Source organism: Rhipicephalus microplus, unplaced genomic scaffold (genome assembly GCF_043290135.1).
Source record: "Rhipicephalus microplus isolate Deutch F79 unplaced genomic scaffold, USDA_Rmic scaffold_545, whole genome shotgun sequence".
In the NCBI taxonomy this organism is placed as follows: Eukaryota; Metazoa; Arthropoda; class Arachnida; order Ixodida; family Ixodidae; genus Rhipicephalus; species Rhipicephalus microplus.
This window is the reverse complement of record NW_027465105.1, coordinates 32,501-45,000: the sequence shown is the minus strand read 5'-3', so window position 1 is coordinate 45,000 and position 12,500 is coordinate 32,501. Positions and strand designations below refer to the sequence as shown.

At 60.7% G+C, this 12,500-nt stretch overlaps 3 non-coding genes across 3 annotated transcripts in view; all 3 read right to left on the bottom strand.

The window, feature by feature from the left end:
- LOC142795085 (large subunit ribosomal RNA) overlaps nucleotides 1–89 on the bottom strand; it is a 3,958-nt gene extending 3,869 nt beyond the window's left edge. Inside the window, exon 1 of the ribosomal RNA XR_012892746.1 lies at nucleotides 1–89. This exon is cut by the window's left edge and continues 3,869 nt beyond it. This is a non-coding gene — a ribosomal RNA (large subunit ribosomal RNA).
- Nucleotides 90–1,243: 1,154 nt separating this feature from the next.
- On the bottom strand, nucleotides 1,244–1,396 carry LOC142795090 (5.8S ribosomal RNA). Its single transcript, XR_012892750.1, has one exon. It is a non-coding gene; the product is annotated as a 5.8S ribosomal RNA (ribosomal RNA).
- Nucleotides 1,397–3,115: 1,719 nt separating this feature from the next.
- LOC142795092 (small subunit ribosomal RNA) lies at nucleotides 3,116–4,930 on the bottom strand. Its single transcript, XR_012892752.1, has one exon. It is a non-coding gene; the product is annotated as a small subunit ribosomal RNA (ribosomal RNA).
- Between the last annotated feature and the right edge of the window lie 7,570 nt (nucleotides 4,931–12,500).

The window sequence follows — 12,500 nt, the reverse complement described above, 5'->3', positions numbered from 1 at the left end:
CAGCTACTCGGGGAATCCCTGTTGGTTTCTTTTCCTCCGCTTAGTGATATGCTTAAATTCAGCGGGTTGTCTCGCCTGATCTGAGGTCGACAGCGGATACATTCGCTTCCATCAACTTCCTGCACGACCGCGTGCGCTCGCCCTACCAAGTGCGCCCGCAACCCTGTACAGGGCCACTTCTTCACAAGGCTGGCAATCGGCTTCCCCGCTGCACGCGTGCGGCGCACAACCGGTGTGACGTGGAAGTGACGGGACACGTTCGTAAACCCATCGCGAACCGAGTACGACGCCCTACCAAGTGCGCCCGCAACCCTGTACAGGGTCACATCTTCACAAGGCTGGCAAGCGGCATTCCGCTGCGCGCGTGCGTCGTCCGAGCAGTTGCGTGATAAACGACCGTGTCGAAAGCCCAAACACCGCCGAGGCCAGTCGCCGCCGCCGCAAGGGCAGCCACGCAGCCTGGCGAGAGGCATCGTCTCGTGTAGCGTCGCCCCCGCCCCAACTGGAGTGGACCAGTTTTTTGAACGGGACGGGAACTGCGAAGCACTTAGACCGACGGCGGACTACGACGAGAACGCCTTAAGCTTCGCCAACGTTTCGCCAACTCGTGCGGGAGACTTTTTCCGCTTCGCGGCAAGTCGTCGCGCCGTGCTCTCCGCATCAACCGCGTACGCAGCGAACCGCAAACGTCGGGCGCAGCCTCCTCACCTCCCTGCGCTTTGCGCGCGAACGTTCCCTGTTCGCGCGGCAAAGCCTGGAGGAGGCACGGCCCCGCAGCGTGTTCGAGCGCCCGGTCTACGGGACACCCTGCTTACTTCGAGGGCAACAAGCGCAACGCAAGGCTGCGATCTCGCGCACTTTGCGCACGGCTGGAGAAGCTTTGCTGGCCGGCTTTCGCTCCTCGTGTTTACCGTGCGTTAAAGTTGCGCGTCCGTGGCTCTCGCAGCTCTTGCGCGCCCGGTCGCAGAGAGGAGTACGCAACCTCGACCGCACTTTCCCTGCAGGCTTCCTTCCGACTCGAAGTCCTGCGGCGGTCTCAACGAGGTGCCACATCCTCAATGCAGTCGGTCGCCCCCGTTTCGGTTGGGCTCTGGCACGACGGTCGCCACCGTCTCGCCCTTGAGTGGCCGCTGTTGGCGCTCGCTGTGAGGTGTTCAGCGTGCTGTCCGTGTTGCCGACGCGGTCAAAACGAGTCGACGGCTCACGTTCCCTTGTGCGCCGAAGGCTCTCTTGATATGTGATCCGACCCTCAGACAGACGAAGCCAAGGGAAGACCCAAGGCCGCAATGTGCGTTCAAAGAATCAGTGCTCAGTGTGTCCTGCAATTCACACCAAGTCTCGCAGCTGGCTGCGTTCTTCATCGACCCGAGAACCGAGTGATCCACCGCTTAGAGTCGTGAAAAAGTGTTTGTTCAATTCCGTACAGTCAAAACCAAACGTTTCTGGCACTCGGCCAAACAGTGGCCAAGAAGGGCGCTTTTCAGCGCACGCTTGGACTCCAAAACTCTGCCGCGCCTTTTTCGGCTGCCGCAAATCGAGCAAACGGTGTGTTTCGGACGGCGTTTCGCTTCCGCTACTTGCGAGTGCTTTCGTGGTCCACCCCTCTATAAATACTCGGGAGGCGTCGAAGCCGGTTCTCCAAGCCGGACCCGTAGGTATCGTTGTGTGCTCGCTCTCATTGGCCCGCCTAACCAGAAAATGCCTGCGGTACACCCATTTGGATAAGAGTGCACGCAGATGCGGGCCTCGACGGCTACACATTTCCTCGGGCGGCCGCCTCCCGGCCTCCGTGGAGCGCGGGATGCACGGTCCCATCGACAAGCCTCTCCCGTTTTTACCGTGGCGTCGCGGTTCACCACGGCGGGCGGGTCGGTCTCCTCCGCATAAAAAGGGGGACCCCCGCTTTTTGTTCCACGAAATCGCACAAGCTTTTTTCGCATCCACGGTTTGCCACCGCACACCAAAATGCCGATCCGGCTGCCTACTTTAGCCAACAGGTGGAGCCAGGCGCGCCGTACTTGCGCGGCACTTCCCACGTCCACCGAAGTCGGTGCCAAGGACCACTTTCGGCGCCGGAGCCGCGTACGAGCCTACTCGAGGCGGAAGAACGAAGCCAGCAAGGGCCTGGCCGCAAGTGCGTTCAATTGTCGGGACGTCCAAGTCCCTCGTTCTTCCGTGCTTCCTCTTTCGGCAAGTCGTTGCGGCACCTTCCCAAAGCGCGCAGACCCGCTAATCGCGACGAGCGCGACGTGGCCGTGCCGCCTTTCCCTCGGCAGCAAGCAAAACGCCTGGCAACGTCGACGCTCCCCTAACCGCGATCTCGCACCGTGTTTCGTGTGGCGAATTCAAAAGCCGGCCGGCGCTGCTGCAACCATTACGGTCGGTACGCATACGCCGCGGAGGGCGGGACGGTCATCGGAGCGTGCGGTTCCTCCATCGAGTACTGCGCACCTCGGCCGTCGCATCGCCGTGCCATGACCGGCCGCGCGTCAACGCGAACCGGTGCCAGCGAGATCCCTCGCCTGCAAGAACCGACCGGCAGCCTCCGTCACCCGAGGACGCGGAGGCGCTTGCCGCGGACGGCGGGACGGTATGCACTGGTGCACAGCGGACCCGTCACATCGCCAGTTCCTTGACCGACCGCCGACGCTTGTGCCGTTCCTCTCGTACTTGGCAGTCGCCGCGCGATTGTCGGGTCTCGTTCTTGCACGCTCGAACGGTCGGGAGGGCACTCGGCTGGCGTTTCGGGAACGCGCAGCCTCGCCTTCTACCGACGTAACCACGACTCGCCGTTCGCGCTCCGCCGCTCCTGTTTACAGTACTAGGCGGTCCCGCAGCGGTCGGGTCGCGCATTTCGAGCGCTTCGAGCCACGGTGCAGTGGCGGGTCGAAAGCCGACCTATGAGTGCGTTGCGCCGTTTGTACCCGCGTCCGCCACCTGGCCGACCGTCCAAGGTCGCGGTGTTGGCGTCCGCTGGGCGCAACAATTTGTCACGGGGTGCCGCTCCACATTCAGGCAGCCCCGTGGGGAAAAGCCGACCCCGCGTCCAAACGGGGTCAGCGGCAGAAAGTGTCGGGCGCAGACGCAGCTGAGGCGCTCACCCTTCACAATCCGTTAATGATCCTTCCGCAGGTTCACCTACGGAAACCTTGTTACGACTTTTACTTCCTCTAAATGATCAAGTTTGGTCATCTTTCCAACAGACCGGCGCAACCGAAAGGCCGCGCCGGACATCGGTCCGAAGACCTCACTAAATCATTCAATCGGTAGTAGCGACGGGCGGTGTGTACAAAGGGCAGGGACGTAATCAACGCGAGCTTATGACTCGCGCTTACTGGGAATTCCTCGTTCAAGGGGAACAATTGCAAGCCCCTATCCCAATCACGAAAGAAGTTCCACGGGTTACCCAGTCTTTTCAGACAGGGATAAAGACACGCTGCTTCCTTCAGTGTAGCGCGCGTGCGGCCCCGGACATCTAAGGGCATCACAGACCTGTTATTGCTCTGTTTCGTGCGGCTAGGAGCCGCTTGTCCCTCTAAGAAGGTTGTAAGGTGCTGGGAACCCCGCACCTATTTAATAGGCTAGAGTCTCGTTCGTTATCGGAATTAACCAGACAAATCGCTCCACCAACTAAGAACGGCCATGCACCACCATCCACCGAATCAAGAAAGAGCTCTCAATCTGTCAATCCTCCCAGTGTCCGGGCCGGGTAAGTTTTCCCGTGTTGAGTCAAATTAAGCCGCAGGCTCCACTCCTGGTGGTGCCCTTCCGTCAATTCCTTTAAGTTTCAGCTTTGCAACCATACTTCCCCCGGAACCCAAATACTTTGGTTTCCCGGAAGCTGCCCGCCGAGTCATTTGAGTAACTCAGGCGGATCGCTGGTTGGCATCGTTTATGGTCAGAACTAGGGCGGTATCTGATCGCCTTCGAACCTCTGACTTTCGTTCTTGATCAATGAAAACATTCTTGGCAAATGCTTTCGCAGTAGTTCGTCTTGCGACGGTCCAAGAATTTCACCTCTAGCGCCGCAATACGAATGCCCCCGTCCGTCCCTCTTAATCATTACCTCGTATTCCAAAAACCAACAGAACAGAAACGAGGTCTTGTTCTATTATTCCATGCAAGTTTATTCAGGCGACTCGCCTGCGTTGAGCACTCTAATTTTTTCAAAGTAAAAGCACCGGCCATCTCGAGGCACACAATGAAGTGCACCAAGAAAGAACCGGCATGATGTTCAGTCCGAGCCGTCGCATCGGGTAGATGCACTACTCGTCTGGAACTGAGATCCAACTACGAGCTTTTTAACCGCAGCAGCTTTAGTATACGCTATTGGAGCTGGAATTACCGCGGCTGCTGGCACCAGACTTGCCCTCCAATTGATCCTCGTTAAAGGATTTAGAGTGTACTCATTTCAATTACGGGGCCTCAAAAGAGTCCCGTATTGTTATTTTTCGTCACTACCTCCCCGTGCCGGGAGTGGGTAATTTGCGCGCCTGCTGCCTTCCTTGGATGTGGTAGCCGTTTCTCAGGCTCCCTCTCCGGAATCGAACCCTGATTCTCCGTTACCCGTAACAACCATGGTAAGCAAGTAACCTACCATCGAAAGTTGATAAGGCAGACACTTGAAAGAAACGTCGCCGGCTCGTGGCCATGCGATCAGCACAAAGTTATCCAGAGTCACCACACAATACGGGCCGAAACCCGATCGATCTTGGTCTAATAAAAGCACCCGTTACCCAAAGGGCTCCAGGCTCACTGCATGTATTAGCTCTAGAATTGCCACAGTTATCCAAGTAGGAAGAAACGATCTAAGGAACCATAACTGATTTAATGAGCCATTCGCGGTTTCGCCTTATTTCGGCATGTACTTAGACATGCATGGCTTAATCTTTGAGACAAGCATATGATTACTGGCAGGATCAACCAGGTAATCGTTCGACTGCGCGTCCGTCCTCGCCCTCGGCGGGCCGGACGCAGTCTGTGTGCGGCGGAGGCCACCTTCAGGCGCCCCAACACGCTTATTTTGCACTCCGAGATGACGGCGTTCGAGCTCGCTACGGCACAACCTTCCCGAAAGACGAGTGGGAGCCGTGCGGCAAGAAGCACGTTCATGCTCGCTCTTTTTCGTTGCATCGACTCGGTCGCGCCGTGCGGGTTGCCCAAGCCCGCTGCACTGTCGGTGGACCGGCCGGAACTAGCAACGGAGCCGAGACTGCAAAGCCGCCAGACGACGGGTCACGCCCGCGTCTTCGGCGCTTTCGCATCTGAATCGCCCGAGGACGACACGGAACACACCTCGATATCGTGGTAAAACGGCACCGTCCGACAACCAGCCCCTAACGCATCAAGCGGATGAGGCTGCAGACGACTGCCGTGGATTCCCCTGGAGCAGACCCGAGGACACGCTTGACGAGGCCGAAGCCCGCCGCATATCAGACACCCGGTCGCTTTCGCGTACGCCGCTCACGAGAACCCCCACATAATAGCAGCGATAAGTACCCAGACCTCCTTGGGCCCTAATACGAGCGTACTCGAGAAAATTTCACCGCGGGTGTGCCCCGAAACGTGTGGCATGTTGAGCGTGCCACAAGTCTACGTCGCTCTCAAACCCGCCGAGGTCGTAGAATTTGCGACCCTACTCACGAAATTCCCACCGAGGATACGGCCGCAAACGTACCGCACCTTGGGTAGGCCACGAGTTTGTGCAACACTACGCTGACGGCACAGCACCGAGGTCGTGCGCGCACGCACGGGAAAATTCCGCCGCGGTTTCTGCCGAAAACGTGAGGCACCACGACTCTCCGCAAGTTCGCGTCGACTGCGAAAGACCGAAGTCGTGAACGACGTGTCCGCTACTCGCCGCCGACACGCTGGACACCAAACGTACAACGACTCGACGGCGTCGTAGAGGCCCACGACGCGGTTTTCCTTAACGACGTCTCGGCGTGGCACCGACAGGTTAGAACGGCCGACCAACGTTCCCTGTCCGCCGTTCGGCTCAGTCGAAGGGCTCGGCGACTTCGGCAACGCTGCGAAGCCGCACGGTGACGCACGCCATGTCCCCATTTTTTTTTTTCTTTCTGCGTCTGCCGGGGTGCCCCTATAATAGCAGCGATAAGCACCCAGACCGCCGTGGGTCGCTCGCCCCGGCTGACGTGGTTTTTCGTACTCCTGCGGCGGTCGCCGTCAAGCACGTCCAAATACGCTACTTTCGTGGGCGCATTCACGCTCTTTCGCTTCGCCGGAGTGCCAGCACTCACTCTGCCAAAAACGGCGAACATCCGAGCGGCGGTTCCCACTTTTGCGTCGGCGTCGCAAACCCCGCCCCGGCAGACGAGGTTTGCCGTACTCGTGCGACGGTGGCCGGCGGGCACGTCGAAAGACGCCGATATCGTGCGCGAATTGGCGCACCTTGGCTTCACCGGAGTGCCGCCACTGACTCCTCCAAAAACGGCGAAGATCCGAGCGGCGCTTCCCACTTTCGCATCGGCGTCCCGAACTCCGCCCCGGCTGACGCGGTTTACCGTACTCGTGCGACGGTCGCCGGCGAGCACGTGGAAAGACGCCGATATCGTGCCCGAATCGGCTCCGTTCGGCTTCGCCGGAGTGCCAGCACTGGCTCGGCGAAAGACGACGAACATCCGAGCGACGGTTCTCACTATTGCGTACGCGTCGCAAACCCCGCCCCGGCAGACGCACTTTGCCGTACTCGTGCGACGGTCGCCGGCGAGCACGTAGAAAGACGCCGATATCGTGCCGGAATCGGCCCCGTTTGGCTTCGCCGGAGTGCCAGCACTCACTCGGCCACAAACGGCGAACATCCGAGCGGCGGTTCCCACTTAGCCGTCGGCGTCCCGAACTCCGCCCCGGCAGACGCGGTTGCCGAGCTCGTGCGACTAGCGACCGCGAAGCCGTCTCGCGACGCCGCTTTCGTGCGCGGCTCCCACTGCGACCTGGGTCACCCGAGGTCGACGAGCAAAAAAGAATGTCGAAAAAAATTTTTTTTTTTTTTGCGTCTGCCGGGGTGCCCCTATAATAGCAGCGATAAGCACCCAGACCGCCATGGGTCGCTCGCCCCGGCTGACGTGGTTTTTCGTTTTCCTGCGGTGGTCGTCGTCAAGCACGTCCAAACACGCCACTTTCGTGGGCGCATTCGCGCTCTTTCGCTTCGCCGGAGTGCCAGCACTCACTCTGCCAAAAACGGCGAACATCCGAGCGGCGGTTCCCACTTTTGCGTCGGCGTCGCAAACCCCGCCCCGGCAGACGAGGTTTGCCGTACTCGTGCGACGGTGGCCGGCGGGCACGTCGAAAGACGCCGATATCGTGCGCGAATTGGCGCACCTTGGCTTCACCGGAGTGCCGCCACTGACTCCTCCAAAAACGGCGAAGATCCGAGCGGCGCTTCCCACTTTCGCATCGGCGTCCCGAACTCCGCCCCGGCTGACGCGGTTTACCGTACTCGTGCGACGGTCGCCGGCGAGCACGTGGAAAGACGCCGATATCGTGCCCGAATCGGCTCCGTTCGGCTTCGCCGGATTGCCAGCACTGGCTCGGCGAAAGACGACGAACATCCGAGCGACGGTTCTCACTATTGCGTACGCGTCGCAAACCCCGCCCCGGCAGACGCACTTTGCCGTACTCGTGCGACGGTCGCCGGCGAGCACGTAGAAAGACGCCGATATCGTGCCGGAATCGGCCCCGTTTGGCTTCGCCGGAGTGCCAGCACTCACTCGGCCACAAACGGCGAACATCCGAGCGGCGGTTCCCACTTAGCCGTCGGCGTCCCGAACTCCGCCCCGGCAGACGCGGTTGCCGAGCTCGTGCGACTAGCGACCGCGAAGCCGTCTCGCGACGCCGCTTTCGTGCGCGGCTCCCACTGCGACCTGGGTCACCCGAGGTCGACGAGCAAAAAAGAATGTCGAAAAAAATTTTTTTTTTTTTTTTTGCGTCTGCCGGGGTGCCCCTATAATAGCAGCGATAAGCACCCAGACCGCCATGGGTCGCTCGCCCCGGCTGACGTGGTTTTTCGTTTTCCTGCGGTGGTCGTCGTCAAGCACGTCCAAACACGCCACTTTCGTGGGCGCATTCGCGCTCTTTCGCTTCGCCGGAGTGCCAGCACTCACTCTGCCAAAAACGGCGAACATCCTAGTGGCGGTTCCCACTTTTGCGTCGGCGTCGCCAACCCCGCCCCGGCATACGCGGTTTGCCGTACTCGTGCGGCGGTGGCCGGCGGGCACGTCGAAAGACACCGATATCGTGCGCGAGTCGATGCTTCTTGGTCTCGCAGGAGGGCCGCCACTCACTCCTGCAAAAACGGCGAAGATCCGAGCGGCGCTTCCCACTTTTTCGTCGGCGTCGCAAACCTCGCCCCGGCAGACGCGCTTTGCCGTACTCGTGCGACGGTCGCCGGCGAGCACGTCGAAATACGCCGATATCGTGCCCGAATCGGCCCCGTTTCGCTTCGCCGGAGTGCCAGCACTCGCTCGGCCAAAGACGACGAACATCCGAGCGACGGTTCCCACTATTGCGTACGCGTCGCGAACCCCGCCCCGGCAGACGCGGTTTGCCGTACTCGTGCGGCGGTGGCCGGCGGGCACGTCGAAAGACGCCGATATCGTGCACGAATTGGCGCTCCTTGGCTTCACCGGAGTGCCAGCACTCACTCGGCCAAAAACGGCGAACATCCGAGCAGCGGTACCCACTTAGCCGTCGGCATCCCGAACTCCGCGCCGGCTGACGCGGTTGCCGAGCTCGTGCGACTAGCGACCGCGAACGCGTCTCGCGACGCCGCTTTCGTGCGCGGCTCCCATTGCGACCTGGGTTACCCGAGCTCGACCAGCAAAAAAGAAGGTCGAAAATTTTTTTTTTTTTTCTGCGTCTGCCGGGGTGCCCCTATAATAGCAGCGATAAGCACCCAGACCGCCGTGTGTCGCTCGCCCCGGCTGACGTGGTTTTTCGTACTCCTGCAGCGGTCGCCGTCACGCACGTCCAAATACGCCACTTTCGTGGGCGCATTCGCGCTCTTTCGCGTCGCCGGAGTGCCAGCACTCACTCTGCCAAAAACGGCCAACATCCGAGCGGCGGTTCCCACTTTTGCGTCGGCGTCGTAAACCCCGCCCCGGCAGACGCGGTTTGCCCTACTCGTGCGACGGTCGCCGGCGAGCGCGTCGAAAGACGCCGATATCGTGCGCTAATTGGCGCTCCCTGGCTTCTCCGGAGTGCCGCCACTCACTCCTCCAAAAACGGCGAAGATCCGAGCGGCGTTCTCCACTTTCGCATCGGCGTCCCGAACTCCGCCCGGGCTGACGCGGTTTACCGTACTCGTGCGACGGTCGCCGGCGGGCACGTCGAAAGACGCCGATATCGTGCCGTAATCGGCCCCGTTTGGCTTCGCCCGTGTGCCAGCACTCACTCGGCCAAAAACGGCGAACATCCGAGCAGCGTTTCCCACTTTCGCATCGGCGTCCCGAAGCCCGCCCCGGCAGACGCGGTTTGCCCTACTCGAGCGACGGTCGCCGGCGATCACGTCGAAAGGCGCCGAATTCGTGCACGAATCGATGCTTCTTGGTCTCGCAGGAGGGCCGCCACTCACTCCTGCAAAAACGGCGAAGATCCGAGTTGCGCTTCCCACTTTTTCGTCGGCGTCCCGAACTACGCCCCGGCTGACGCGGTTTACCGTACTCGTGCGACGGTCGCCGGCGGGCACTTCAAAATACGCCGATTTCGTGGGCGCATTCACGCTGTTTCGCTTCCCCGGAGTGCCAACACTCACTCTGCCGAAAGCGGCGATCATCCGAGCGGCGGTTCCCACTTTTGCGTCGGCTTCGCAAACGGCGCCCCGGCAGACGCGCTCGTGCGACGTACTCGTGCGACGGTCGCCGGCGAGCACGTCGAAAGACGCCGATATCGTGCTCGAATCGACCCCGTTTCGCTTCGCCGGAGTGCTGCCAGTCACGGCGCAGAAAACGGCGAACAAGTGTTTTTTTTTTTTTTTTCCTAGAATTTGTGTTATAGAAGGCACATTTGATATCGGACGATAATTTTCAACTTTATCACGCGCACCGATTTTCGTGTAGAGGTTTGCAAGTTTATGGGAATTTCTCCACTTGGAATAATGCGATTTAGTAGTACTACGAGAACTTCATGGATGTACTCAAGGGTACGGGGCAAGTCAGTTACGTCAACACCTGCAGATTTTTTACACTTCAAACTGAAAATTGTTGGTTGTGAGTCCTCGTGTGATATTAAAGGCCGATTCGCTAACACATAGAACAAAGAAAGAAAGGAAGAAAAAACGCCCGCGCTCGCTCAAGAAACCTGGGTTCGCAACAAGTGGCAACAACAAGCAACCGAGCGAGTGCGCCAAAACCCGTGGCGGCCGAACAAACGCGAAGTCCCAACCGCGTCAGCCGGGGCGGCACGGGACAGGAAAAATCACTTCAGCCGGGGCGGCGGGGCACCGAATAAACCTCGTCACCTCGTCGCAGGATAAAAGAGGAAACAAAAAGTCTAAACAGCGTCTGCTGGAGCGAATGCGTAATAAAACAACAACAACAACAAAAAAAAAAAAACACCCGCGCTCAAGAAGTCTGCAATCACCACAAAAGGCGACTGTGACCGAGCAGCGTCAGCCGGGGCCGTGCGGAAACGGAAAAACCGCGACTACCGGGGCGTCGAGGCACCGAAAAATCCACTTCAGCCGCGGCGAAAAAAAAAAACAAAAAGAAAGACGGAGGGGGGGGGGGGGGAACCACGTCTGCCGGGGCGAAGGAAAAAAAAAAAACGAGTCTGCCGGGGCGAGCCCGGGTGCGGCACCACCGGGAAAACTGTGGCAAACAGACATGGCGATCGAGTGAGTGGGCCGCCAGCCAGGCTCAGCCAAAAAGTGCAAAGTCCGAACTGCGTCAGCCGGGGCGGCAAAAACCACGTCAGCCGGGGCGGCGCAAAAAACCGCGTCTGCCGGGGCGGCACGAAACCGCGTCAGCCGGGGCGGCGCGAAAACTGCGTCAGCCGGGGCGAAAGAAAAAAAAAAAAAAAACGCGTCTGCCGGGGCGAGCCCGGGTGCGGCACCACCGGGAAAACTGTGGCAAACAGACATGGCGATCGAGTGAGTGGGCCGCCAGCCAGGCACAGCCGAAAAGTGCAAAGTCCGAACCGTGTCAGCCGGGGCGGCAAAAAACCGCGTCAGCCGGGGCGGCGCAAAAAACCGCGTCTGCCGGGGCGGCACGAAACCGCGTCTGCCGGGGCGGCGCGAAAACTGCGTCAGCCGGGGCGAGCCCGGGTGCGGCACCACCGGGAAAACTGTGGCAAACAGACATGGCGATCGAGTGAGTGGGCCGCCAGCCAGGCTCAGCCAAAAAGTGCCAAGTCCGAACTGCGTCAGCCGGGGCGGCAAAAAACCGCGTCAGCCGGGGCGGCGCAAAAAACCGCGTCTGCCGGGGCGGCGCGAAAACCGCGTCTGCCGGGGCGGCGCGAAAACTGCGTCAGCCGGGGCGAAAGAAAAAAAAAACGCGTCTGCCGGGGCGAGCCCGGGTGCGGCACCACCGGGAAAACTGTGGCAAACAGACATGGCGATCGAGTGAGTGGGCCGCCAGCAAGGCTCAGCCAAAAAGTGCTAAGTCCGAACTGCGTCAGCTGGGGCGGCAAAAAACCGCGTCTGCCGGGGCGGCACGAAACCGCGTCAGCCGGGGCGGCGCGAAAACCGCGTCTGCCGGGGCGGCACGAAACCGCGTCAGCCGGGGCGGCGCGAAAACTGCGTCAGCCGGGGCGAGCCCGGGTGCGGCACCACCGGGAAAACTGTGGCAAACAGACATGGCGATCGAGTGAGTGGGCCGCCAGCCAGGCACAGCCGAAAAGTGCTAAGTCCGAACTGCGTCAGCCGGGGCGGCAAAAACCGCGTCAGCCGGGGCGGCGCGAAAACCGCGTCTGCCGGGGCGGCACGAAACCGCGTCAGCCGGGGCGGCGCGAAAACTGCGTCAGCCGGGGCGAGCCCGGGTGCGGCACCACCGGGAAAACTGTGGCTAACAGACATGGCGATCGAGTGAGTGGGCCACCAGCCAGGCTCAGCCAAAAAGTGCTAAGTCCGAACTGCGTCAGCCGGGGCGGCAAAAACCGCGTCAGCCGGGGCGGCGCAAAAAACCGCGTCTGCCGGGGCGGCACGAAACCGCGTCAGCCGGGGCGGCGCGAAAACTGCGTCAGCCGGGGCGAAAGAAAAAAAAAAAACGCGTCTGCCGGGGCGAGCCCGGGTGCGGCACCACCGGGAAAACTGTGGCAAACAGACATGGCGATCGAGTGAGTGGGCCGCCAGCCAGGCACAGCCGAAAAGTGCCAAGTCCGAACTGCGTCAGCCGGGGCGGCAAAAAACCGCGTCAGCCGGGGCGGCGCAAAAAACCGCGTCTGCCGGGGCGGCACGAAACCGCGTCAGCCGGGGCGGCGCGAAAACTGCGTCAGCCGGGGCGAGCCCGGGTGCGGCACCACCGGGAAAACTGTGGCAAACAGAC